Source organism: Lepisma saccharinum, chromosome 21 (genome assembly GCF_977018435.1).
Source record: "Lepisma saccharinum chromosome 21, izLepSacc3.1, whole genome shotgun sequence".
NCBI classification, from domain to species: Eukaryota; Metazoa; Arthropoda; class Insecta; order Zygentoma; family Lepismatidae; genus Lepisma; species Lepisma saccharinum.
Genome location: NC_139249.1, coordinates 4,594,170 through 4,621,169, shown reverse-complemented (window position 1 = coordinate 4,621,169; position 27,000 = coordinate 4,594,170). Strand labels below are relative to the sequence as shown.

General features: G+C 40.0%; 1 protein-coding gene across 2 annotated transcripts in view; it reads right to left on the bottom strand.

The window, feature by feature from the left end:
• LOC146004009 (alpha-1A adrenergic receptor-like) overlaps positions 1 to 27,000 on the bottom strand; it is a 334,658-nt gene that overhangs the window by 236,496 nt on the left and 71,162 nt on the right. For both annotated transcript variants that reach the window (XM_083142562.1, XM_083142561.1), the window contains exon 2: positions 6,690 to 6,819. The gene's annotated coding sequence lies outside the window, so the exon portion shown is untranslated. The remainder of the gene's footprint in view (positions 1 to 6,689; positions 6,820 to 27,000) is intronic.

The window sequence follows — 27,000 nt, the reverse complement described above, 5'->3', positions numbered from 1 at the left end:
ACTATATTATTTCACTGGACTCATATATACCGTGCATGCATTATCAAAAATAATGGACACATCGCGAATTTTCTGTCCTTCCCTTGCGCTAGCAGTTAGTTTGGCAACAGCGCAGTAGCACTGGCTGGGTATTGGCCGAACTCATGTTCCTTCTAAAAGCGTGCGCCGTATAGCACTTCCTTTGTCACCGCACACTACACAAAAGAACTCCAATCTGAACTCCGTTCCCTCTTGCCTGGCAGTCGCAACGGTGGCACGAGGAATGTCTGATACAAACATCACAAACCGTCCTGAAAAAGGGGGTACGCTTTGCTTCAGTTTCTCTTTGTGTATCAGAAGCTAATTGCGAGGGTTTTTCCTTATTTAACAACTATGAAACGGACATTTTTAAGCATTTAGACGTACCTACGCAGGTATTTTGTGAATTCTCCAGATTAGTCCCTAAAGAGCACGCGAAGTAGCCAGAAAAGTCGCTCGTCACTTTTTCACGTCTTTTGTCGACAGCTAGCATTACAAATCCGCCAGATTTAGCGACTTCTCACTAGAGTTGACAACACTGGCTACGAGTCAATGCTTGCAGTGTTGCCACGTTCCACGTACAGCTTTACTCCGCTGAATAAAAATCTGTATAAAATCGGTTTCGCAATGTGAATTGACAATGATAATGCATTTCAAAAACAGATGCAAAGGGCTTTGTAACAAGACCAATATTGTATTTGTAGGACTACCAATACTAAGAAAAAGTTGTTTCTTAAAAATGCTAAAAAACTGTATTTTGAGAATTGGTTAGCATAGATTAACGCAGAATTGAATAAGCTAAATTTTGACGTAAGTCGTTTTCATGTAGGTCCACTGGTTAATTTTTTAACTGCAGTCCAAACTCTAGTATCTATAATTGTTAATCCGATAGCAAGTGACAGGGTTCATATCTCTATCGGGGAAAGACGCGTGGGCGGAGTATAACGTTCATAACGCAACTATGAAACATGCAGCTACCAGCGGACATTGTTGAGAAACCGTCAAACCACCTGCTGATAACGGAATTCGTTAATTAGACACGCGATTAGGTCTCGCTTTGGTGTTCGTGTTGCGAGCAAAGCTCTCTGCATTGAGGAGCTCATGCTTTACTGGGATTAACCATCTCGAATCATTTACCTCGAAACCTGACGGGGAAAAGAGCGCTCAAGACATCATAATGGATAAACATAGAGCCCCTTCACACACACAAAATGAAAGATTGGTAACATTCACATGATCTCTTTGTTGTGGATATGTTTATGAGTCCACTATATGCAGAAAAGTTAATCTGGACTGGAGTGACGTGGTAGCACACTTAGTACTGCTGCAATTCTGTGTTTTATACATTATTATCGGCCAAGGTGCAGTTCGACAGACATTATTCCATTGGTTTTAAGTAGAATGTTCTATTACTTTCTGTAATTACACTGTCCCAGCTATCTCTGGAACAGGTGAATTAAAACAAGTCTCTGCGCAAGTAGTAACGCGAGACGACTCCACCAATGAACACGCGAGTTGTACAGGGTGAGCATAAAGTCTTTCCCTGATTATGAATATTTATATCTCAACTACCACGGTAGATAGGCAAATAAAACCTATGGCAATAAGTAGTGCAATACATCAAGTTCTTTTCCATTTCTTTGTTTGATTCTTATTCTGATTCCCATATCATGGCCACCGCGTTCGCCGGACATAACCCCTCGACTTTTTTTTATGGGGTTACGTTAAGGACACACTGTTTAGTTCACCAGTTTCTGATATGCAAACTCTTCAGACACGAATACGGGATGCTATAGAGACGGTGACGGAAGAGATGTTGGCAAAGACATGGAGAGAAATTGAGTATCGCCTAGACGTTCTAAGGGCAACAAAGGGAGCACATGGCGAAGTGCACTGAAGTGTACTGATAACAAAACATTAGGAGTTAAGCTACCATTTCCAACAAACCGCATATCTGTATCTAGCATAGTTCTTTAGCAATAAAAGTTTGTAATCAGGGAAAGACTTTATGCTCACCCTGTATGTTGTAAAGGAATTTTGATCTAAACGCACGGCCATGAAAACAGGCGGCTGGGCAGAATTGCGCTGGTGCCACATATGGGAAGAGCAGAGCGAGAGCGCGACAAAAGTGGCTGGTTCCCGCGCACTGTGTGGCAGCGTCAACCGGGCTGCGTTGTCTAGTTCGAGCGTCAGACCGACCTCTCTCCGGGACACTTTTGTGTCATCCCTCACCTCTCGAGCAAATACTGTCAGTTTGTATCACATGGATTACGAACACCATCAATACAACGAGATCTTTCATTCTCTTAACCATTAGTCGGCCAATAGTCCACCAGTGGACCATAGAAAATATAGGTGTAGTCCGCCGATGGTCCACTGGTGGACCATCGTGCTGATAAAAAAGTGCATGTGCTTTTAGGACCTTCACACTTGTATGTGAGGTTGTAAACGCTGACAGATGTTGAGATAAAAATTTGAAATGTCATGTGGAAGAAAACCCACCCACCTAGGACCCCCTCCCCCGACTCCAAAGTTACGTAGGGAAGCTGGCGCGAATTTTAAATTCGTACACTTATTTGACAAAAAATGTTATAACTCGTAGACTATTTGACCAATCTACTTCGGGTAACTTTTGTTTTGCAGCTAGAACATCAGGACATGCAACCGTGCAGGAATCAAAACGCCAAAGCAAATAAGAGGGGTTGGGTGGGCCGCGGCCCCAACTTTCAATGAAAAAATCATAAGAATGGGGAGTTTGCCCCCTCTTCCCCCACTATTTTTGGAAGGGGCGTACTTTAGCTTTATTTTCAAATAATGGTCCTTTCTCAACCGAATGAAAGTAATTTCATGTTCCTGGGTGCATTACATTATAGAATATGTGAAAAACTCCCCATTTTATGATATTTTTCATAGAAAGTTGGGGGCCGCGGCCCACCCAACCCCTCTTATTGGCTTTGGCCTTTTGATTCCTGCACGGTTGCATGCCCTGATGTTATATCTGAAAAACAAAAGTTACCCGAAGTACATTACTCAAATAGTCTCCGAGATATAACGTTTTTCTGAAATAAGTGTAAAATTTAAAAATCGCGCGCAAATGCGGCGGCCAGAGAAAGGCTACTTTCGAAAACACGCTCGGCGGTCTAAAGGTTAAACCTCCGAACAAACGAGGTTGTGCTCCGACGTGGGAATAGCGCGAACTTCTGCCACCCGCCTAATTTCATGGCCATGAGTTTAGACGAAATTTTCACAATATAATTTACTACAGCTTCTAAAGAGATAAGATTCTGGGACACTAAGGCACGGTCTGTTCTGGTCTCGACAAATCCTATTCCAGATTTTCTACTTCAGATTATCTCTGTGAAAGCTACTTCCAGTTTATTCCGAGTTTGGTTTCTTTAGTATAATCGATGTGGCAACCCTGCCAACACAGCACGGATTTCTTCACGGTCCGCGCGACTTTGCGAACGATAGGTCGAATCGGAAGGGGAAGGAGAGCTGTGGTGTCCAATAACCCCCGTTCCAAGGCGATGCTCGAGATACGTAAATAGCTTTCTTGTTTGCTCCTCCTGTCTTCGATGACGCGTCGTGTGACAAGAACTTGCTAGAGTTCTTGAGACAAAGTTCGTTGCAGCCTGTCATAATTCAAACTGCACGACTAGCTCTGCCAATAAGCACAAGAAAGTGGCGGATTTGGCAAATTTTTCTGCTCTTTCTTTTCTTCACAGATAAATATTTTACTTATAAGATTTAGATTATGTTCGACTTGGGTGTCAGACCAATCTAATTAACTGCACATTCCAATTTGAGTACAATTTACCCTGCTAAAAAATGCACATTTCTTCTTTCTTTTTAGCTGCATTTACCCTATTAAAATGAACATTTCTCCATTTTTAGTGCCATTTAATCTTTAAAGAATAACATTTCTCCTATTTAAGTGCCATCTAATCTTTTAAAATTAACATTTCTCCTTTTTTATTGCCATTTAATCTTTAAAAAGTAACATTTCTCCTCTCTAAGTGCCATCTGATCTTTTAAAATTAACATTTCTCCATTTTTAGTGTCATTTAATCTTTAAAAAATAACATTTCTCCTATTTAAGTGCCATCTGGTCTTTTAAAATTAACATTTCTCCTTTTTTAGTGCCATTTAATCTTTAGAAAATAACATTTCTCCTATTTAAGTGCCATCTGATCTTTTAAAATTAACATTTCTCCTTTTTTAGTGCCATTTAATCTTTAAAAAATAACATTTCTCCTATTTAAGTGCCATCTGATCTTTTAAAATTACCATTTCTCCATTTTTAGTGTCATTTAATCTTTAGAAAATAACATTTCTCCTATTTAAGTGCCATCTGGTCTTTTAAAATTAACATTTCTCCTTTTTTAGTGCCATTTAATCTTTAGAAAATAACATTTCTCCTATTTAAGTGCCATCTGGTCTTTTAAAATTAACATTTCTCCTATTTTAGTGCCATTTAATCTTTAGAAAATAACATTTCTCCTATTTAAGTGCCATCTGATCTTTTAAAATTAACATTTCTCCATTTTTAGTGTCATTTAATCTTTAAAAAACAACATTTCTCCTATTTAAGTGCCATCTGGTCTTTTAAAATTAACATTTCTCCTTTTTTAGTGCCATTTAATCTTTAAAAAGTAACATTTCTCCTATTTAAGTGCCATCTGATCTTTTAAAATTAACATTTCTCCTTTTTTAGTGACATTTAATCTTTAAAAAATAACATTTCTCCTATTTAAGTGCCATCTGATCTTTTAAAATTAACATTTCTCCTTTTTTAGTGCCATTTGCCATATTAAAATTAACATTTCTCCTTTTTAAGTGTCATTTAACCTATTAACATTAACATTTCTCCTTTTTTAGTGCCATTTGATATTTTAAATGCACATTACTTCTTTTAGTGCCATTTGCCATATTAAAATGCACATGTCTTATTTTTAGTGCCATTTTCACTACTAAAATGCACATTTCTCTTTTTAGTAGCATTTGCCTTGTATAAAAAAGCGTGAACATGTGCAGCTCCCGGACATCACCACTAGAAAAGGCCAAAACAATATCAAATAAAAAAATCTGGTATCACTGACATCAATTGAGGGCTGGTGCATCACAGGAAACGACAGGGGACGCCATGCAAGAGAAATCGTGGCTGGCATGAACTTTAGCAGATTTCATTTCGAATTCCAAGAGTAGGAAATTTTTGCAATATCATTCGACAGAAGATGAGGACCTCTTGTGGTTTGAAACTCTCTCTAAGAAATCCCAACCATGCACGGATACGATAGAGTTCCCTGAGCAAACTGTAAAATTCAGAAGATTGTCTACGACTGAAGTAAGTTCTTGAACCCTGGAGAGAACGGGAAAAGATTGGACAGGGTTTTCTGAGGAGTAACAAGTTCCATGCATTCACTGTGAGGGAATATCGTGGAGGAACCTATCATGATGTACAGCATCGAAAGCTTTGGTAATGTCAAGTTTTGTATTCTCCCCTTAAGTGCAAGTAGGCGTATGAAGAAAAGTTTCAGAAATTTGTATTGATGCGCACGGTTTTGGTTCCCTATTGACCACAACTTGCTTCTAACATCAGATTTCTTTCTCCTTGGATCGTATAATCATCTTAACGCCATCCCACACGTGCATGGTCTCGGAGTTGAATGGTGGAGTTTGAAGAAGTCATTCACCCAGTGTAGTTCGTTGCACTTTTTTGGCACTAGGTGTAGTGCATGTGTATCCCGGTGTCAGGATGGAAGGAAAGGACGTTCAACCAAGTAGACGGAAAGCGGTGTTCAAGTTCAGAAGATTCAACAAATGACTGTCTGCTGCTTTAAACGTTCATTTGATTAGTTAGCAGGTACCACGTGACCATACATCACACCGACCCAGAACGTAGTGCAAACGGTGCAGACACCAAGTACACTACTTGACACTGACAAGGGAGGTTATCTAAGTGTCCCCCTGGATTTCCATGAAACTTGGCAGGTGTATAGAGGGACCCTATGCCCCCTGTTTCTTCATATGCCATATTTATGTGGTTTCGGGGTCAGATCCCCACTTCAATTTCTCCTCATCTTGACATTTGAGCGGGGGGTTACCCCCCGCGTCAATTTGTCTTCATCCTGACATTTGATGGGGGTTGCCCCCTAAAACAGCTTTTTAGCCGAAACAAAAAAAAAAAAAAAACACGTATTTCTTCTTTTAGGGCCCTCTATACACCTGCCAAGTTTCATGGAAATCGGATGGGGACACTTAGATAATCTCCCTTGTGAGTTGACTTTATAAACATTTTCGAGCAGGCCTCATCTCCAGGAAGGTATCAACTCGGGGCAAGCCCTGGCACCTACCAAACTGAGGAGTGAGAAAGTCAAGGCAAGGACTTTCAATATTATTTTTTTTGCCCCCATCAAAATAGACAAGGGTTAGGCTGGAGAGTTAAACGAACTATCAGATTCTCTACCTACGCACTGGTAATGCCGACCAGACTCACTTCTGAACAACTAAGATAATTTGCATATTCCTTCCTCTATTGGTAACCTCTTGGCTGCCTCCGGGTATCGCAGTATGGTAAGTTTATCGTATCATCTTTTGAAGCTTTGATTGAAAACACCGAGGAAGGAAAGAGTTTCACAGGCATCGATCAGTCAAGTCTTCTGCAGACTTACCTTGCTATTGACAGCTTGGTTATTGTCTTCCTGCAACACCCACCAGGGGCCTGCGATGGAAATCCTCTTCCCGTGCGTTTCTTACCAGGAAGATGCTTCCTCGCTCGCTGGCAGGTTGCAAATTAACTGCCTGAAACAGAAATCAGAGAACATCACTTGTGAAGTTGAAGAGATCGTGGAAGTTACATGATAACAGTTGATCCATCAAACAAAAAGAAAGTGAGATACGTTACTCCACAGCAAAACAAACTTCGGATACATATAGAAAAGTAAATGCATTATTTGAGTTTGGAATACATAAGAAGCAGGCATGTATCTAGAAATTCATTTCGGTGGGTTTGGGGTCCGACCAAGTGTGCCTAATAATAAAATTTGAATAAATAAATAAAATTAAAATAATTAAATTTGTAAATTAAATAATGTTGTATTATTATTACATGAATAGGTAAAAAGACTAAGAGAATATATATACAAACAGCATGTATTCATTATCTATCTTACGTGTAGTAGTTAAGATCGCCAAAATTTGTACAACAACAATTGCCCTGGGAAGGAAATTAATGTCAAATAGATAAGGAATTGAATATTTATTAAATAACTAGAAAGGAGTTCGAGGTTTAAACCTAAGAAGCCTAACCTAAGCACGAAAGCATTCTGCGCTTACGTCAGAAGATTAAATACGGCGCTTGAGCATTGAGTTTGGTGCAATGGGTCATACCCAGTGAAAACACTGGTCCGCCGGAAGCATTTCCTTTAACATTGTTGCTAGCATGAATGCTATGTAAATGCTTCCAAAAATCTTATAGCACACAGTACTTTACACGAAAGCATTTCGTGGAACATTTCAGTTAGCTTTTGCGAATACAATCCATAATACAGTAAAACCTCGTTAATCCGGAGTAATGGAGGGGATAAGTTGACCGGTTTAACGAAAGTCCGGATTAACTGAAATAACCTAAAAGATCAGTAGAAAGTGCATTAAAACTCTGTATATAGCAACAAAACAAATTTATTGTGGTGTATTTAAAGGGCATAGGCCTAAATACACTGTTCAGTACAGTACAAAGTCTGCGGGAACAGAATTTTTTCAGTGGTTGACTGTTTTTCTTTGGGAAGTTCTCGTTGACTTCTAGCCACATTTAAAACCTTGCATTTTTTTGCCTGTCCGGATTAAGCGAAGTTCGGCTTATCGGTTCCGGATTAACGAGGTTTTACTGTACATACTGCACAAGGCACATCGAGTTACACCATCTATGGTGAGTGCACGGTGTTTACAATTGAAAAAACTAAAATACTTTTCCATATGTGTACAGTAAACTCTGTAAAGTATGTATTTAAACAGCGCCATTCTTCTCTACCTAAAACCATTTAATACGAAACGTTATTTCTCTCGATTGAATAGTTATAGTGTTTTAAAAATGTGAAGTGATACATTGTTTACATCTCACGCGGCCGCCATTACAGCTGCACTCGTGACCTAGAGGTCGCTTCTGATTGGTTACGCTACGAAAAATGATACGGACCGAGCCTATCCTTGGGAAATGCCATAGGATTTCTCACTTTACACGGTAGCTTCTTGGTCATGGCATAAATGTTAAGAAAAATGCTGAGGAAAATGCATTCGTCTAAAGCGGGCCTTACACACAGAAAACTAAATGCATCATATCGACTGATGCACCAGAATGCATCGATTGATGCACTAAAGTGTGTTTTGTAGCTTCTTCAAAGTATCAGATTCACATTTGATACTTTTGGGTGCATCTTGTATGTCGTGAATGAAACACCAAAGTGCATCATTTGATTCAAGTGAGGATTTCTTTCAGTTGATATGCACTTTAATGCATCAGTTCTTGCACTTTGCTGCATCTTTTTGGATGATGCACGTAAACGTGCTAATGACTTTATGTAGCTCAGACGAAACGTTTAAGTGCATCATCAAGAAAGATGCATTCTGGTGCATCAAAACGCATCAAGGGGCATCAAAACGCATCAGCTGATGTATTAAAGTGCATCTCGACTGAAAGAAATCCTCACTTGAATCAAATGATACACTTTGGTGTTTCTTTCACGACATACAAAATGCACCAAAATGCGTCAATGTGAATCTGATTCTTTGAAGAAGCTACAAAACACACATTAGTGCATGAATCGATATGATGCATTTAGTTCTTTGAGTGTACGGTAAGGCCGAAACGTGGATCAGTTAGCAACTCAGCTCTTCGTGAAGAGTAATGGATTAAACGTGACTTTGCTAAAGGAATTAATCGCGAAATATTTTAGGGGTGCAACACCATGCTACGATTTATTTCCTTGCCTGTACAATATAATACCGAAAATGCCTGAAAATGTGACCAATGGGCAATCTTGCTTTGTTCCAGAGCTACCTGCATTGAAATTTCGTATTACTTGATACGAATCTCTGTAAAAATGGATGTGAATCCCATTTCCCAACAAAGAGCTGGACTGCTTCCGGGCATTTTAATTTTTCAACGTCTGGGTATAAACGAAAGATAACGTCACTGTATAAGAGAACATTACGCCACCGTGATTTGCTGCTTAATGAGGGCTTGCCCTGTCAGGCGTTACTCAACCGAGACAATCCTGTCTTGAGTGTAGAGCTTCTACGAAAGGACTGGCTGCACAAGTATTGCTCGGCAATTTGTACATAACTAGACTCGTTAATTTTTCTCTTGCATGATACGTGTCCTTAAGGGATACTATACAGAGTGATCACAAAGTTCCATTACCCCCTATCGCATGTCCACATAGATGGTCGCATTGTATTAATGTGAGATCATGGAAGAGGACAACTCGGAGGTAGTGCGACTATTCGTTATGATTTAGTCCAGAGTGTCTGTGTGTACAGCATCTTTTTCATAACAGAGTATGATTCTCCGCCATGTACGATGGGAAACTCTCCTCAACATTCCTGGCGTGATGGCAGTAAATGCACGTCGAACAGCATCCTTAAGTTCATCAACTGTCTCGTAACGTGTGGCAGAAACCTTCTGTGCTCACTAACATCTATGTAATACATAGGGGTAATGGGACTTTGTGATCACTCTGTATATTATTAAGTATGCTGATATAGAGGTTGTCGTTGTGTTTCCATGATCGAAGTTCTCATTGGATAAACACACAATAAACGTGATGGATAATTTATATGGTAATACTTATGCATCCAACTGTACAAGAGCGTTGCAGACTCATATTCAGATAAATCATGTCCCTTATGGAACTAGAGAAGAAAAGAAAATAAGTAAATAAAGAAAACCCCGTTAAGAGTAAAAAAGAATGGACAGACCTGCGGTGAAATTCCTCAATTCAAATTCCTGCCTGGCAAGCTCGGTAGCGGATTAACGAGTTTCTTTTCTGGGAGTCCGAAAGGACAACATTTTCAAGCACTCTATATTTGTAGTGCGGCAACAATTTGAGACACCAAGGTAAGAGGTATTTCGTTGGAGGAATCTATTGAACTTCCCAAGTATTACCAGGTGATAGAACACCCACTCAGCAATAAAAAAGGCATATTTACTTCGAGCGAAAGTGGGATTAATTTAGTGACCTCAATCTGGAAAGTTTTTAGGTGGGATATTTACGAACATCCGCAGTGTAGTCTAGACCCTGCGCTCAGCAAATTTAACTTGTTTCTTCACCTCAAAAATACATCTCTGTTGGAAACTGTTCACTAACTCTTCTTGTTCCTTTATTTCTCTCTCTCTCTCTCTCTCTCGGGCCTCCCTCATAGTGTAGTGGTAACTCTGTTGCCTTGTAATCATAGATCACAGGTTCGATCCCCGGTAGAGGCTTACTGCACTGTTGTTCGCGTCACACTTTAAACTGTGGGGAACTCATGTCAGCAAAAATGCATCTACAGCAAACTTTAACAAAACTTTTCCTCTAAAAATACAGCAAGCTATACAGCCGCATTGTTAGAAGATCTAACAGAGAGGCTACAGTGACAGCCAGAGACTGCAATTAGGGGGGCGTGTGGAGGCAGTTGCCTCTCACTTTATGCTATTCTCCCCTCCGTACTATGCTAAACTTTTATCTACCAAGGGAAAGCAAACTGTCTTTGCCCCCCCCCCCCAGATTTGGCATCTATCCCCTCCCAGTTTGGAACCCAATCGCTGCTACTGGTGACAGCACAGATATATCAGCCAAGTCAGTATTTCTCGTGTAATCTGCCCCGGACCAATCAGCGTTGGCCTTGAAAGCTGCAAAAACTCCGTGCCTTGCCTGAAAATTAGAGAGCTGCTTGTTTTAAACACAGATTAACAGGAATAAATTAAAAATAGTTTGTCTTTTGTTATGAGAAAGAGTTATAACACCATTAAGCCTTGTTTTCATGATATGAAAAACTAAATATGCTGACCAAGGTAGTAATTTATTTTATTAAAAACATAAACTAAACGTAACGTTTCAACCTTCTAGCAAGGTCTTTTTCAGACTCTGTATCAAGTACAAATGTAACAAGGTACAAAAACAGAGCATTATATATACACAAACATTACTCCCTCCAGACTATTAGAAGAAGACACAATGAACTGGAATGGGGGACTGAAATTAAACAAAGAATGGAAGAAGGTGTTAGAAAGAGTGGAAAGGGCAAGAGAGAAAGAGGAGAGGAGAAGGAAGAAAAATGAAGGAAAAAGAGCGTGAGATAAAGAGTCCAATCACATTCTAGATGGAAGTAAATATGTTTAGCCTTTTAAGTGAAAGTACAGTTGACAAGGGAAAGCCACCTGCTAGAAAGTTCCAGTACAACTTTCTAAGTCTGGAGGGAGTAATGTTTGTGTATATACCGTGCGTCCATTTCGATCTGCAGCCGAGAGATCGGGAGAAGCGTGGCGGGCGGCGCTGGCGGAGATGCCGACATTTGCGGCCTGTAATGCTCGCTTATTTTTACGGACATATCCAGACATTTATATAAATATTGCAAAACGAGCACTAACCTGGGTTATAATTCATCATCTGTAATTCATCCAAGTTCTGCAATTATATACACAAAAAAATACGCTTTAGAAGTGACGATAAGAGTCACAGATAATAAAACATTTTAATCATAGTTCTGACCAGCAACGTCCTGCTTAAGTTTATATCCTTGAAAGAGTTTTGTGTCGATGGGGATCGTTTGGAGGTTTCGAATGTGCAACACTGTATCAAGATTACGCTGCCGACGAAACCATTAAAAGTCGATGGTTTTCGTGAGCTTCCTCGATGAACTCGATGAAATTGGGGCAGGGTTAGAAAGTTATCCAAACAAACCTCTACGCCGTGTTTCACAGGAGATGGTAGTGTCAAAATCATCAGCACATACAGCCACTAAGCTACTAAAATTAAAACCATACTCTTATAACACAGGTTAGTGCTCGTTTTGCAATATTTATATAAATGTCTGCATATGTCCATAAAAATAAGCGGGCATTTCAGGCCGCAAATGTCGGCATCTCCGCCAGCGCCGCCCGCCACGCTTCTCCCGATCTCTCGGCTGCAGATCGAAATGGACGCACGGTATAATGCCCTGTTTTTGTATCGTGTTACATTTGTACTTGATACAGAGTCTGAAGAAGACCTTGCTAGAACGTTACGTTTAGTTTATGTTTTTAATAAAATAAATTACTGCCTTGGTCAGCATATTTAGTTTTTCATGAGAAAGAGGCGACTTCGAACATACTCCGCGGGCAATGTAATACAGAATTGTGTTCTTCGAAACCATATTTCAATTTGATTAACAGGAATGAGACACCGTACATGGCAAAATAGTTTCATAACCATAAAAAACTAAAAAAACATATATGTCTGAGAAAGATGTAGTCAGAGAAGATAAGAAAAATATGAAAGTGTGTACCTCTATTTGTGCGTTCCTTAAGGGTGGATTGCTAAGAGTGTATTTTATTGAAATACTGACAATATTAGAGGGCAGTGTAGGTTGAATATAGGCAAAATTGAAGTTGATTTTATATTTGGCTCACACTGTGCGGGTATACGTGCGTGCAATGGTGCTTCCGGTTTTGTGCGAAGAATTGCAAATATGACCAGGGGCGTATTATGGTTCATCACTTTTTATTTTGTTTGTTGTAAAGCAATTTGCCAAGGTAAGAGGCACTCAGAACACCCTCACACTACACACAAGTATGACGAGACACGATTTCATACCATCTACCATCATTTCACTACCGTGAACCTGGCAGCATGTAATGAAATTATTATCACGAAATACTTAAATTAAAGGGCAGAATGTCTAAAGTACTCCCACTTTTAATTGATTCAATTAAAACGGTTGAGTGCGTCGGCACATATGGCCATTTTGCACCCTTCAGGGGGAAATTTCTCCTTGTCTAAAATTCTTACTTTAAAGGTTTTCAAGGGGTGTAAACAGTCTCTTGGTAAAGGTTAAAACTGAGAGGTTTTAAAAGCAAACACAATACATTAAAGAGCAAAAATAAACTACATGCTTCCTCACACACAGTGGAAGAGTCCAGCTCTCTGGAAAAAGATCAAAACATTTGGTAAAACACTGTCGTCATCTCTCAACAGGGATGACAAACAGTTGGGAATATTACTGTCTGAAGAAAGCAAAACCGACACATTAAACAAGAATATGCCGAATACTTAAAATGACTTTACAAGCACGACACATTGGAGGGTCCAGCCCTTGCAGCAAGTGAGCATAGGTTAGACGGCTGTGCCCAATACGCAGTCGAGTAAGAAGAACGGGTAAGAGGGACGGGACGAGGAACTCCATGCACCTAGCGTGAAGTTTGTTCCCCGTTTCCTTATCCCAATCTTCCTGCCAAGTGTCAAGAACAGATTTCGAGAGACCAGTCCTCATGAGGCCCGGCCTCAGCCTCTGCCTCCAGGAGCCTTCCGAGGTTGAGGCCGTGTGAGGCCAAGTTGGAGTTCGGAGGCTGAGGCTGTGCGAGGCAGAGATGGAGTTCGGAGGCTGAGGATATGTGAGGCAGGGATGGAGTTCGGAGGCTGAGGCTATGTGAGGCAGAGATGGAGTTCGGAGGCTGAGGCTATGTGAGGCAGAGATGGAGTTCGGAGGCTGAGGCTATGTGAGGCAGAGATGGAGTTCGGAGGCTGAGGCTATGTGAGGCAGGGATGGAGTTCGGAGGCTGAGGCTATGTGAGGCAGGGATGGAGTTCGGAGGCTGAGGCTGTGTGAGGCAGAGATGGAGTTCGGAGGCTGAGGCTATGTGAGGCAGGAATGAGAACAATGGAAGTGCCCCGTTGTTGACTGTTTAACCAGATGTTTAATCCTACACGTGTTTCTGTGGACTCGCAAAAATCCTGAAGTAGGTCAATCCGGCAACGGCGCGTCAGTATCAGAGCGGGTGGTTCCACGCCGGTTGCTAGCGCGTCCCGACTGTAGCATTTTAGTATAGTTTTATACTCTGTCCCGGTAATCTCTGGAGCAAGCAAAGGAAAGCAAGCCTCTGCACAAGTAATAGGGTTCGACCAATGAACACGTGCGAGAGAACGGGATTGCAGCCCCCTGCTCTTTATACAACTTTGCTCCGCCCACCTCATTCCTATCCTACTGTACGACCTTGCTCCAGAAATTTCCGGGATAGAGTATAGTTCTTGTTTAGTAGTAAATGAATGAATTAGTTTTAAAAATGGAATAAGGACCTTTTTAAGCGACATTTTCTCGTTAGGATCTTGTTTTCGTTAAGGGGCATATCTCCATATTACGTGCGGAAGTGCTTATAATATAAAAATCAAATCAATCAATTGATTATATCCGTTCTTGTCTCGCAACTCGAAGAACCCAGTCACTGTAGAACATTCAAGAATTTGTGGTCGATATGGACTCGCAAACGCTGATACTACTCGTACTAGGAAAACAAGGGACACCACGACACCTACACAGCCTGTCTCTAAGGCGACGGATTCCCAGAAGCTGTCATTCAGTACACGTTCCTTCCTATATATGACATGTCTTCAGTAAAGAACTAATGGCAATCTATTAATATCTCCCTAAAGAAATGTAATGATCGACGGGAATTCTGCGAAAGGAGACTTTTAAATGGAAGTGCTGGGAATCTGTTCGGCTTTTACCGCATCGAGGGAAAGGATATAAAACAATTACACTTTTCTTTTCCTTCTGCCCAAGAAGATACTGGCGGAAACGGATACACAGACTCGCAGACAGAGAGGGGGGGGGAGAGGGGCTACAGTTAGATGGAGAGAAGATATGGCCAGCTTCTTATTGCACTTCCTTTACAATTATTCACTAAGAAATATTGTTCTTCATTAGGACAGAAGGCTGCTTGCAACTGAAGTCGGTACATTATTTGACGTTTTTTAAGCACTCTAGGCGTAATGCACCAATAATACACGTCACTTTGCTTCGGTAAAACACAACCTGGGATAAAGAAATAAGATACTTACAATTTTTTGATCTTTTTTACATCTTTTCTTTTTAGTAGTGGTCATGATAATTTTTCACCTCATTCTTTATTGATATTTTTTCTTTCCAGAATCGAATACAAGTGGACATAATTTCTACAAAGTTTTATATTAACAAATTTGAATAGTTTTTTTTTACAATATTGTCTCATTTTAACTTATGGTACTATCATCGTATGGGTGAAACACCTACGAATCATATATTTCGGACTTCTTTACATTGCTAACGTGTTGCGGAACATTTCTTAAGGCGAAATAATGCATTTCTAACTAAGATAATGTTTATTTTCTCTATTTACGAGTACTTACTGTTACTTGTTGTTTCGAATCTGTAACACATTATGGCCGTGATAGCATACTGGTTTAGGGGGCGTTCTGAGAGTGTTTTGTCGATTTATGCAGTGGTGCAACCTCGTTCACCGGAAAATATCTACTTTCGTGCCCCTATTTGAAATTATGCTAATACGTCGCATTTACGTGTAGAACTTGTAAAATAACCTTGCGATTTACCACGTTCATTGTCCATAAACAGCAATTCGGAACCATCTTCCTTTCGCAATTCGGAACCATCTTTCTTTCGCAATTCGTTAATGCTCTTCCTTTACGCACAACTCTCTTGCAACCTTGAATATTGACGTCAGACGAGGAATGCCTACGTGGTTAGGTTAGGCTTGTTAGGTTAGGTTCCATTAGCATAAATACAAAGAAAAAATAACATTTTCGCTAAGAGACGCGTTACCTTTGTATTGCCTAACATGAAAAAGGTCTCTCCTGTGACGTCAGAACACAATGTTGCTACAGTGTTGTGCGATAAGTGACACCCATTCGGGTCGGAACCATCTTTCTTTCGAAATTTGTTAATGCTCTTCTTTTACGCACAACCATCTTGCAACCTTGAATATTGACGTCAGACGAGGAATGCCTACGTGGTTAGGTTAGGCCTGTTAGGTTAGGTTCCATTAGCATAAATACAAAGAAAAATTGTAAAAACAGCTCTCTCCTGTGACGTCCGAACACAATGTTGCTACAATGTTGTGCGATAAGTGACACCCATTCGGGAAAAATGGCTTGTTCCGAACTCGACAGGTGGTTCTAGTGAAAACACGGCGAGGCTGAAACACTGGCTACGGGGTTGCATCGTCTTAACACACGGAACATTGCACTCTCATGCAAAAAGCAAATGGCGGGAGCAGAAACAGCGTGTCGGACAGAGATTGTCGCAGAAAACAAAACGCATTCACATTAAAATGGATCAAATCTACATTCAGGAACTTCCAAAACGCTCAAGAAAATGATTTCCGTAAGTACTTTCTCCTGTAAATTTGAAGGAAATTTGAAAGAATCCGTTTTACCCATACGATAATGTTGCCTAACTTATTATTGAATAATTTGAAATAAAATAGGTTTTAAAAGAATCACTGTTGGGATATGGTTTGCTATGGTGAACAATAGATGGCTCTGGATTTATGAGTATTTTTCTAACATTTTTGTTTATTGTTTCTGAATGTTTTACTGTGGTGGAAATGGGTTAATATCTTGATCCTTTTTACAGAATTTAGAATTTTATTTGAAATTGAGAAGATAAACCACATGTAGGAAGATAATAAAGTTTAATTTCTAATTGCCATAAAGAAAAATGTATGTATTTTCCTTTTATAGAAGTAATAAGAAAGCTAAGTTTTTCTTGCCAAATGGCTTTCATATCAATATTATGATGATATTGATATAATTAACCTAGCAGAAATATATAGATATGGCAGTGGAAGGCTTAACCGGAAAATTGTAAGTTTAGAAATTATACATAAAAGGCTTTATAGTATAGAGGTTTATTTAACAACAAAATGCCTGAAGGGCTTGAGACTACAGAATTGATATAAGCCCCCAATATAAATACAATAAATAATAAAGAAACAATTAAATTAACCAATTAAATCTTTACATAATTTTAGACTTCCTTACAAGTTATTTAACCCAAAAGAGATTATAGTAGTAATGTCATTTTAATATTAATTTCCCCCCAAAAGACACATCTCTGAATAGAACAAAGTGTGCAGCGCTTTAACTAAAACTCCCAACTAAATACTTTACATAAACACTTAACATACTTTGTTCCATTCCAAGATGAGCCCTTTCAACACTCAAAGAGAACTCAACGTGCTTAAACCTCTGCTAATCAGTGGGAAGTGAGTTCCCACACGAGGCTTGCTTTCCTCAAGCCTTCGGTATTTTTAGCAACGCCCCTTTTTCCAATTTAGAGCCATCTGGTGGCAAACTAACTAAACATTTCTTGTTCTTTACTCGCACACCTTGAATTTGGTTATAAAGAGAGCGCCATGGAAAGAGAGCTGAAAGACAGACAGAACGTGTATAGAAATGAGAGAGTAGTTGGAAAAGTGAAAGAAAGAGGGAGAGAAGAAAACAAAGCAATAGAGAGAGAGAGCGAGAACGAGCGAAAGGGAGGTAGGTGGAACATTGTAACAGAAAATAGAGAAACGATGTGTTTGGCAAAGAGAGAAAGGAAGAGGTGAAAGAGGTTGGGATAGAAATGGAAAAAGATATGGCCATGCGTATCGAAAAGAGGAAAAGAAATACAGGGTAAGTCAAAATGATGGACCCGATTATAGAAATTTATTCTGTGAAATCTAATAAACATATGTTATTGTGAGACATGCGCTTCGAAAGATTAACTTTCAAAGTTTAGTTTCCATGCAGTGTTTCCACTTTCTACCGCTAGAGTCAGCAGCGAGCATCGAGAAGGAAAATGGCGTTGACCGGAGAACAGAGATCTTTCTGTGTGTTTGATTATCATGTGAACAAGTCTGTGATTAGTGTGCAACAGCATTTCCGTACCAAATATCGGAGAGAACCACCTACGGGAAAGGCCATTCGTAAGTGGTATGAACATTTCAAAGATTCGGGCTGCATTTGTAAACGAAAATCGACTGGTCGTCCGTCGACTGAGGAACAGACAGTTGAACGAGTTCGCACATGTTTCCTCCGAAGTCCACCTACCGGGCAGCGAGAGAACTTCAACTTCCACAGAAAACTGTCTGGCGGGTTCTGCGGAAACGTTTACAAATGAAACCCTACCGCTTCCAACTAGTTCAAGCCTTAAAAGACACTGATTATGCTTTGCGCTCGTCCTTCTGTGCTGATTTCCTTGCATTCATGGAAACTGATGGGTTCTCTGAGAGGTTAATTTACAGTGATGAAGCAACTTTTCACCTTTCAGGGAAAGTGAATACACACAACGTAAGGATATGGGGAACTGCTAACCCCCATCAATTTGGAACAAGAACGCAATTCTCCCAAAGTGAATGCCTTTTGTGCCATTTCCCATGATAAGATTTATGGGCCCTTTTTCTTCCATGAACGTACTGTGACAGGACTTGTTTTCCTTGATATGCTGCAACTATGGCTCCTTCCACAGCTTGCAGAGGATAGCGCAGATTTCATTCTCCAATTGGATGGTGCCCCTGCGCATTACCATGGCAGCGTTCGGGACCATCTCAATGGGGCATTGGAACAACGTTGGATAGGTCGTGCATCTCCGGAGGATCGACCTCTCCTTCAATGGCCACCTCGTTCCCCCGACTTGACCCATGTAATTTCTTCATGTGGGGTTTTGTCAAGGATCATGTTTACGTACCACCACTTCCAACAACATTGGATGACCTGCGTGCCCGCATCACAGCAGCCATTGCTGATATTGACCGCAACATGCTACACAACACAAGGTTTGGCAGGAGATAGACTATCGGCTTGATGTGTGCCGTGTTACGCGAGGTGCTCACATAGAACACTTGTGATTTGTTTGAAAAAAACTTTGACAGTTTACCTTTCTTAGCACATGTCTCACATTAACATTTGTTTATTATATTTCACAGAATAAATGTCTGAAATCGGGTCCATCATTTTGACTTACCCTGTAGAAAGACAAGACAGAAAAGCAACGTTTAAACAAAAGAGACAGGAATAGAGGTTGGAGAGTAAAAGAAAGAGGGGGAAAATATAAATATATAGAGAAAGGAAGATTGAAGAGAAGAGAGAACCAGCCGTGGCAGAGTTGTTAGCACAGCGCGCAACGATGCATGAGGTCCAAAGTTCAAATCCCGGCGTGGACAAGGGTGTTCTTTGTGAGCGTCTCTTCATTAGTTTAATCATATCATCACTCATCCTTATCTTCGCGATTGGCCAGGAAGTTGCAGAAAAGCGAAGTAAAATAAAGCATGGCAATCGTTGCACGTACCAGCAGATTACTAATCTCTGACATCTTTAGTGGCATAGCTGTAGTCACTTTGTGCAAAGCTTATATTTTCACTACGTGACTGAATTTGAATTGTATTTGTTGCCCTGACTCGGGGGCAGGGATGCCCCCGAGTCAGGGCAACATATTTTACGTCTACTTTATGCACAGTTAAGCTAATTAGGACTGGACGTACAGTTTAAAGTTGGATCTGAACAAGTATGTGCCTCCACCGAGTATCGAACCCGGGAAACCTTGATTACAAAGTGACGACGCTACCTCTGCGCGATCGGAGAGACAGTTCATCCCGTGACGAGGGAAATCTTATGGATATCTCTGTCTCTGTAATGTGTGGAGCAATGTCACGCATAACTGTAGACAAGGGAACAAAGCGAGTTGACGGAACAAAGCAGTGTGCGCTGTTACAAACTGCTGGTAACTGCGGACGCGTTTTCCCCTCCATGCGCTCATTGGTCGAGTCACTACTTGAGCAGAGACTTGTTTTCGTTCACTTGCTCCAGAGATTCCCTGGACAGAGTGAAGGAGGACTGTTTCGAAAGTGTCCCGCATGGGGCATGACAGTCGACCGCGTTCCACGCCTGATTTTGTGACTGCAGATGCTATGCAGCTAGTACAAGTTTATTTGCCGGACAACATTAGGAAAACCTGACCTCACGAATGTTACATTTCGTTTCTTTTAGTGAGAATCATTTTCAAATTATGCATGTTTGGCTTAAGTCAATTACTGAAATTATAACATGTTGGCTCTAACTAATCTAATTTTCTTGTTAAATAATTATTTTTTCGAATAAATTAATCTGCAGTGTAACACGTTTGATTATCCTCCGTCCCGGGAGTCTATGGGGGAATCGAGCGAGAGCAATTCTCTGCGCAAGTAGGACCCGAGAGGGCTTGGCCAATGAACGCCATGGAGGAGAAAACGCGGCTGCAGCTACCAGCAGCGCGGATTTCTTTGCTTCACTCACTCGCTTTCTCCCATTCCCTTCCGTTATGCGCGGCCTTACTCCACATTTATTTTTTCTCTTATGTCTCTCTTTATGCCACTTTTGGCTAAGTTGGGCGATAAGTGGTGGTTACATGAAATTGGAGAACGATTTGCCACAGTTGTTCATAACACAAGACGCATTTTCTTTTGTTGGTAATTGTGATACGATACAACACAAGTAAAACGATGCTATGGCTGTAGCTGATGCTTGCAATGTACCATAATAAAAACACAACAGAGGTTCTTTCAGTGAAGGTTTTCGGTTGCTGTGTAGAGCACGAAGAGAAAATGTTTCATGCTTGCCAGAAAGTAAAATTCATACGGGAAGTTAACGTTAACCTACAAGAAACTTCAGATTCAAACTTCTAGATTCGTTAATTTCTCACTTTACGACGGAAATAACATATATTAGCATACTGATACGTACGTGCTTAATTTCGCGTGACGTTTTATTTTTTCCCGAGCTTGCCAACAGCTGATTAGTCTGTCCGCCTGTTTGTGAGAACGTGGCAACGCAGAAAATCCCCAGCCACATGGCAGCCAACGAGGAGACAGAATTTGGTCACGTTCTGCCGTTCTGCGTTCTGATTGCACACCGCTTCTTATCGCGGACCGACTGTAGGTTAAATGCCGAGGCTGTAAAGGGCAACACAGGACAACACACATTCCTGTACATGATTATACTGGTCGTATGTCCAGACGCCAGAGCATCGTTAGTCTGCTAGAAGCAGTTTTTACCGACTATAAGATAGCCGCGGTGGTTCAGTCGGTAGAGCATCAGGCCTCGTTTCCGAACAGGGGTTGGTGTCCTCAAATGGGATTTTTTTTATCAATTTCCCTTTATACAGTGGATCTGGGAATCACCCAGCCTCTGACCTGGCGGTATTGGCGTCGTGAAGAGAGTCGAACATATCCGTCGACCCTTCTAAATTGCCATCTTTCATTTCAATTTTAAAAATAGAAGAAAGCTTGTTATTTTTATTGTTAATAACAAGGAAAAAGTTCTGTTAGTTCGAACAGAATATTTAGCGTTGCTTTTCTGCCACTACACGCCAGAGCCACGTTGGCCTGCAAGAAGTTGCTATTTCACACTAAACAAAATAATGAAATTAAAGATGTAGTAAAGAAAAGCCATCTTCCAGTAATATTAGTTAGAGAAACAAAATTTTTAGGAGTTGGTATAAATGAAAATCTAAATTGGTCAAACCACGTAAAAATACTTGTTAAAAAACTAAATTCCAAAATATTTGCACAGAGGATATTAAAGCAAACACTTCAAACAAATTCACTAATTCAGGTATATTATGCAAGGTTTCATTCACTAATAAATTATGCATTAGAATTTTGGGGGAACTCACCGGCAAGTTTAGAAGCATTTATAAAACAAAAGCAAGCCATTAGGATTATACGAGGGTCACTATTTATATTTTGAGCCTAACAATGAAAAAAACAGGAATTTGGTATTGAAAACTGCTTTATTGTTTTTCGAAGTATTCTCCTTTATGGTCAATACACTTTTGCATTCGTTCGAACCATTTGTCAAAGCAGTTTTTCCAATCTTCTTGAGATATGGTTTTTGAACGCATCAACGGCGTCTTCCGCCGACGAAAATCGTTGTCCACGCAATTTATTCTTGACATTCGGGAACCAAAAGAAGTCATTGGGTGCCAAATCAGGACTGTACGGCGGATGACCCATCAATTCGATTTTTTGACTGTTCATAAAGTCGGTTGTTAGACGAGATGTGTGACAGCTGGCATTGTCTTGATGAAGAATGATCCGACGGCGTTTGTTTGTTTTCCGTATTTGACCGAAGACCTCTGGCAAACAAATTGTTGTGTACCATTCAGAGTTGACCGTTCTACGTTCCTCTAAAGGAACAGTTGCCACATGACCAGTTTTCCCGAAAAAACAGGCGACCATTTGTTTCGATGTGCTTCGAGCGCGAACAACTTTTGTTGGATTGGGTTCATCTTGAAACACCCATACAGTCGACTGCTGTTTACGTTCCGGCTCATATGCATATATCCATGATTCGTCACCTGTTACAATCTTATATACGTCTTTTGAAGCACCACGATTGTATTTATTGAGCATTTGTTTGCACCAATTGACGCGAGCGTCTTTTTGAGTTTTTGTCATATTGTGTGATCCAACGAGAACATACCTTTCTCACAGCTAAATGATCATGTAATATTTTATATATGCTGGTGGAACTAATGCCTATGGTTGCCTCAATCTCACAGTATGTCACATGACGATCTTGCAGTATTAGGTTTTGCACAGCATCAATGTTTTCTTGAACAACAACTGATTTTGGACGACCTTCGCGAATCTCGTCGGTGAGCGAATGGCGGCCACGATTAAATTCGTTATATCAGCGTTTCACAGTGGCAAAGGATGGGGCTTCATCGCCAAATGTGGAAGTAAGTTGATCGATGCACTCTTGTCTTGATAATCCACGTCGAAAATCGTAAAAAATCATCGCACGAAAATGTCCACGAGTTAATTCCATTTTATTGTTGTCGCGCAATCTCCAAGACAACATAAACAACACAAATGAAGCTATTGACAAAACATTTGAAGTACGTTATGGTCAATAATGCCAGACGATTCCGTGCAAACGTCAAATCGCGCCTAACCTCAATCAGTGTTGCCAAGGCTCAAAATATAAATAGTGACCCTCGTAGTAGGTATAAAGCCTAGGGAATCGTGCAAATCGTTGTTCAAGAAATTCAAAATATTAACTCTCCCTTCACTGTACATATATGAAATGTCATTATATGCGAGAAAAAATATTGCGCTGCGAAGTTCAATAGAACACACATATAACACCCGAAATAAACAGCTCTTAAAGCCTTACTTCACCAGGCTAACATTAGTTCAAGAGGGACCCCAACAGATGGCAGTTAAAATATTCAACAATTTACCAAATGATATAAAAGCAGAAAGTATGACAAGTTTAAAAAACAAATTAAAGAAACTATTAGTTAATAAGGAATATTATAGCGTTAGTAAATATCTAGATTATTACCCTCCAAATACCAATGTATATGGTTTATATGGAGTAATAAAAATTGAAAAAAAAAGTTGAATATCAGACAGCCGCGTCTGACTGCCAAGCGGGAGACCCGGATTAGATCCCCGGGGGTGGTTGATCTAAGGTCGGAATTTTCTGTTCTTGTCCTCGTATAAAGCGGCTTCGGGGCTCAACCTTGGGAAAGGGGGGGGAGGTAAAGGCGACTGGTTCTGATCACATTAGCTCCAAAATGACCGAGATCGAGAATGCGTGACGCCCTACCCCCACATCCCCGAAATGTGCCTTCATGGCACGGCGCTATATGCACGGAGAACTTTACCTTTTCTGCCCCTATTGGCTAATCGCAACGACGGGGATGAGTGTTGAGATGAAAATGATGAAGGGACGCTCACAAAGCACACCCACCCATTCTCAGTCCAGGATTCGAACCCGGGAGCTTCGGAGGCGAGATCGAAGTGCATCTCTCTCTTGCGTCACCTTGTATGTAACTCTCAGATACACGTAACAGATATCCGTGACCTATGCTACTCTATATGAGACACACACATTTCAACAATACAGCTTGGGTTACAACAATATTGCCAAAGCATTGAAAAAAGTTTCCAAATAGATATCAAGTAACGGTGAAACAATGATTGATAAAATCAACAATAGAGGCAACTTGTGTACCATTCATACACAAGTTTCTTTGTTGATTTTTAAACTTAATGGTTCCGCGGCTGCAACCATTCCGGGCATTGCACCCGAATATTGTACATGAATGCAGTTGTGGTTTATAATCCATTGAAATCCCGGAGATATTTTAGCTGTGTTATCGGGACAAGCTTTTTTTTCGGTGAACGTCCTTTTCAACCTTCAAACTAACAAGATCCACTTTTAAAAACCCAAACAGAGTTTCAAAAAACCTAACGAAAGAGAAATCTTTTGAAACAGGAAAAAAAATCACTTTCTTTTCAATACCACTTCCTCAAGCCAGAGCGTGGTTGCATCTTACGATGGTTTGAGGAAACCCACGCATGGATTACGTCGGTCGTTTGCAACCATTAATTGTTCAACAAAACTTTCAAATTGCAGTGGGTGGTTCAAATCGGATTATTAGCAGACCATGAGAACTGTTCTATGTTTGAAGTTATTGAGTTGTAATTTTGACACCCGTCAGATAACTTTGAGCACAGGCGTGCGCAGACACTGATTAAAGGGGAGGGGGCAAAAACCTTGACGAAAGTTCCGTCGGAGAAAGAAAAACCTCATTCCATCTCACCGTTGCACTAAACAGGGGTGTAGATAGTGCGAGTCCGGATCAACCGAAAATCACAATATTAAAAGAATTCCAGCTTTCGTGGCACAAGTTCTCTGTTCCCCTTTATTTTCCATCTCTGTGGTTCAGACTAATTTACTTATAAACATGATTTCGTGCATCAGATTCAAAACAACTACACATTATTCATTTCCAATGTGTGACCAATTTATTCTGCGACCACGTAGGTGTAACACAACTAGGCTAACGAATGAAATGGGTGAGTCATAATAACACGTAATTTGCTGGAGAACAAAGCGAGGTAGTCCAATTACATAGGAAATAAACTCGCCGTAGTTGCTTGAAACTATCGTCGGCTTGAAAATACTTTATGTTTTAAAAGAGAATAATACTAATTTATAACTGTAATAAGATATCTCTACATTAAAATTCTAAGTGAGAGTATCAGAAGGAGCAACTGCCCCCCCCCCTGACTTTGAGGATTCGCCTTTCAGTATGGAAAAGTAGTTTCCTTCGCACAGAAAACTGAATGCGTACAATTTATGCTGATGCACTAAGGAGTATATTTTGGAATTTACCAATGATTCCGGACTTAGCCGCCGGATTGTGAAACACACACTTTCTTGGCACTATCCTCCATTTCGAGACACATGATATGGCATTTATTTCATTAAAATACATTAAGTCTTGCATCGTTTTAAATCTTGTAAATTAGGCTACAACTTTTATTCCAAACAATTTGCTGTCACTTCATTTATTCAAAAGTTCCAAAATAAAAACCTTTAAAAGTACTAGAAAAGTTACATTTCTTAAAGATTATTTTTAAAATTACGGCAAAACCACGGGCATTTTTCTAAAAATTATACTGAACCTTTTGTGTAGTTCATCTAATGAGGATTAAGTATAAAAAAATAGATTATCTTCCTATAAGCATTGGTTACGGAGATGTAGGTTATTAACCGAGAGTTTGCAAAATTGATGTTGGGGGGACTAAAGGGAAGCACACCGGTGAGGGGCGGGGACTTTTGGGATTTAGCACTACTAGTAGCAGAGAGCATACTAGTAGTGTTCTCACAAATATTCCAAAAGTGAGGTATTCACATACGTACCTATTAATACGCGTAAAGTATCACTTCGTTGAATACTTCTTTATGCGTGCCTAAGAATTCACTATAGGCTTGAACTTGTTGAATAATGAAAAGATCTTCTAATTTCCCTTGCATCTATTATCTATTTTTTATACATCGCATTCATATTTTCGAACATTTTTGACGTGTTTTTACTATCACTAAATCGATACTTATCGTCGAACAGTTTACTTATATCTTTTTATCTTTTGGCGCCATCTATCCTTCATTTTTGAAACTCCCTTTCTTCCATATCTTGGTATTGTTTCCAATATGAAATATCTAGTGTGTAAATTTAAATCGGATTTTTTAAAATTTAAACTGATTTTTTTGTTTAAAAAAACTTAAAATTGCTTGTACGGTTTTTGGCACCATGCACATAGACACGTATATGTTTTTTATGGAAAGTCTTTCTAGTAAAGAGGCTTGTATATTTGAACAGTTTGATTAAAGCAAATACAAAATATATGTAAACGTACATTATTCTGTTTCTGATACTGTAACTACTATGGAAACTAACACATTCTGCATGTTCTCTATAATTGTAACTAAAAATAATGAATACGCGACAAAACTTACCTACCACCTGGCCGCCTACCTGCGAAAGATCTTCTAATAAGTCTTAAAATATTTGCGATGCGACAAAATGAACCACTTCAAAGTCCTATATCTTGAACTTTACGCCAAAGGCATTTCTTATAATGGAAGAAGCACCCATGGATTTCTGTCGAAGGAAACATTTGGCGAATAGCAGATATGGCTGCCAATTCAAAATCCACGTTCACTCTTCCTGGTTTCTACTCCGGAACAGCCTGAACGATGAGTCGAAACAAGCGAATATAGATCTCTCTATCCTTATTGGGCAATAGAGCAAAAACTACGGGGTTGATATTTGTTTCTCCAGCCGTGCTTCCAAAATCTGCATGGATGCTGTAAATCTGAGAAAATTGTTTACTACAGCAGTTAAAAGCCACGAAAAATGAGTAAAGTGTTTCAAACCCTAACATAAACTAAACTAAACTAATATGAAGGCAACCAACCAGGAAATTAGCATGAAAGCTATAGTAACACTTAGTTCTATTTCCATGTTCATGCTCCCAACTGAATATTCCACCTAAGAGATCAAAGTCGTAATGATTAATGGGGTAAAACGAATAACCTGGCTGGGTGCTGGATAGCGCACCGTGTTGTAATGTCTGACATGTCAAGGGCAAGTT